Source organism: Vicugna pacos, unplaced genomic scaffold (genome assembly GCF_048564905.1).
Source record: "Vicugna pacos unplaced genomic scaffold, VicPac4 scaffold_199, whole genome shotgun sequence".
Taxonomy (NCBI): domain Eukaryota; kingdom Metazoa; phylum Chordata; class Mammalia; order Artiodactyla; family Camelidae; genus Vicugna; species Vicugna pacos.
Window position 1 is genome coordinate 333548 of NW_027328878.1, and position 3128 is coordinate 336675.

Below are 3128 nucleotides of genomic sequence, written 5' to 3' on the forward strand. Positions count from 1 at the left end.
AGATTCTGCCAGATACAGAGGAATAATTCACTGCTAACTCAACTAAGACAATCTTAGTTACAGCTTAACAATCCATCTTCACACACACACACAGTGGTACACATATTTGTAGTTTTTAGTGGGAAGAATTCAGTGGGCAGGGCTCAGAGAATAGTTTTCAAACACCAGCCAACTTTTGTACTTTTGCCAATAGTCTAGATTTTCCCAGGTAGAAAACTACAGATGGACAAACAATATTCTTCTTTAGGATTTCTAATTTTGAAATTAAAGTGTAGCTTTTGACTTACCAGTATAGAAACTTGTCATGATGATAACATTAAGACCCACTGTGTGATAATAGAGCTGGGAACTAGCTGCTGAACCAGCCCATCTGAACCCCAGACTGCTAATGTAAGCAACAAAATAGTCACCATCATAGTTCAGCTGACAAAATTAAAAGCTGGATGTTTCTGTGTTAGGAAAAACCACTGCTGTCCAGACACAGATCTCCTGCAGCAAGTGGGCTCTTTTCTTCTCTTGGTAAAGGTCATATTGGTGGGATGTTGCTAGAGCTTACCCTGGCCCATTTGCCTATTCTCCAGATTATCAAAGGCTTTTTCACAAATGGTGACACATTTTCAGGACTCAATGTTGCCATTCCAGTCTTATCAGCTTACAATGACTGTATGATTGTGAGCAGAAGCCTTAGGCTCCCTGACTTTGCCTACAATTTTCCAGCATTTCAGGGTACTTCACATTCTGAAAATGCTTCACCTTTTATTTTAAATTAATGTGAAATAGTCAAAGTCTTCAATGAATTTTTTTTTATTTCCTAATATCTGTATAAATTTGGTATTCTAGCAGTTGGACAAATTTTTAATTCTACCACCCTCACCTCTTTTTTGTCCACACATTTTAGATTGCAATTTGGTTACTGAATATGACCACCCCAACCAAGGGGCTAGTACCACTTAGATACTTCCTGTGTGAAGGCTAGAAATGGCACAATATATGTGGGGTGTATAATCCTGCATTAATGTTTGCAATGACAGTGTCCCTTCTGGACAAATCTCTGATTCTAAGAAGTAAATTAATTAGGATCAGTATATTTATTGGTAAGGGGAAGAGAATCAGCTATTTTGGGATGGGTGGGTGATGAAGAGACAGGAAAAAAATCCAGCAAATGAGAATGGAATGCTTTAGGCCTCTGGAGGCATGAATTGAGAAGAAAATAATACTTTGTCTCCTGTACCTACCTCAAATTACTTTCTTGATTGAATAGTCCTTGGGCAATGAAAAGAGCTAGATTGTGGTGAAGTGTAAAGACCATAATGAAATAGTTTGAAAACCATGAGAGTTTTGTTTTTTCAGGAAAGTAGATTTTGCTTAAAGTCAACATGTATTTTTCATTCACTAAATACTAAAATGTATCCTGTGGCATGTGCTGTGCTTACTGTGTTGGTATCCAAGTTAGACAAGGAAAGGGGGATAGACAGAAAACATCTGGAGGAGGTAGATTCTGTGCTGAGAATGGGAGAATCTAAGTAGGCAAAAGGAGGACATCCTATGTCCAAGGGTAAGTTGGAGCAAGAGTCGTGAATTTGGAGCTAAATCTGTTGACAAGCATTTACCTGGATGTATCTCCAGAAACAGATAATCATAAAGATATGCCAAGGTAGTCAGATGCCAGACCTATAAAGAAATGATTAAACTATATTGAGTTTGTGGGCTTAGAGTTGGAAAGGCATTAAGTGCCACCCTGAGGATGTAAGATTGTCTTTGGCTGGAATATAAAAGCAACATAAAGCATTGACTATAAAATATAGTGTAGATTCTTCAGGTCAGGAAAAAAAGCACCAACTGGAATGCTTTGAGAACAGCACAAAAAAGACCGTAGATAAAATTAATTATTAATTTCTACCACATGCTGAATGTGCCATCTGAGACTACATCATGTGACCTTTATGATTCCACAGATGACATAATAGAGACCATGATCCCTGGGACTTTTCCTGCAATTATCTTTTAATACTTTCCAGAATGAACCAGAAACCACTTAGTATTTTTCCTTCTCTCCATGTTTTAGTCTTTTCCCAAATTCTTACATTTCTCTTCTTCCTTTAAAGAAATTATTTAAATTTACACACATATTGTTCCATCAAATGACCATATCAAATATCTCTTTTTTTCTTTAAATTTCAACTTAGTGTCCCATTTAAATCTTACTCTATTTTAAAAAATTATGAGAAAAATACAGGTACACATCTATGTTTGTTGTTGAACTAAGAAAATTGCAAATAGTTGTGAACATTGGCCAACATTAATATTAATCTTTGTTATCCTGCATAATCTGGTATTCCTCTGGTAGATCAGTTGTAATTAGGATAATGTTCATAAACTGAAGATGGCTGATGAGTTGGCCTTTAAAGAGAGGTAGCTAATGTATCAGCTATCACTGTCACAGGAAACCGTGGGTTGATCCCTGGTAGAAGTTTAGAAAAACGACCTTCATTGGCAGATATGTTGTGATATCATTTTGGAAAAGTAGAGGGCTCCACCATCAGTCCAAAATAATTGCTCTGTATGGGAGACAAGATGCTGTTCTGAGAAGTGGAAGTTTTAGTTGTAATGAAGTTCACAACATGGCCATTTGCTTCAGTGTAGCTGCTTTGAGAATGCCCGTGGACAGTGGTCAACTGATTTAAAATAGCACGTTGATCCACTGCAATTTGTTCTGGTGCTCTAACTGACTTTGATGATGGAGGAGAAAAATCACCTCTGATCGGGGTAGTTTTATCACCAATTAAGTGGCTAGAAGAAGGCTTTCTTATTAGAGGCATGTTTGAATTTGCAGAAAGTAAAAATGCACTTTCTCCAATAGTGTCAACCAAAAAATCAGAATTATGCACAGTTAACCCCTTCTTTAAAGTGCTTCTTTTTGAAATCTTCAGCCAATGAAGATAACAGAGAGGTATTTTTAATCCCAACTCTTGTTTTTATTCTCACTAAAACCTGGGTAAAGCTACGTTTAAGATTTGGATTATGGCAGAACTGTAGCAACAACCAAAGAGAAAGATTTTAGTTATATTTTAAACCAAAATACAAGACTAAAATAAGCCTAACCTATAAAACCTCAGATTTCATGTTTA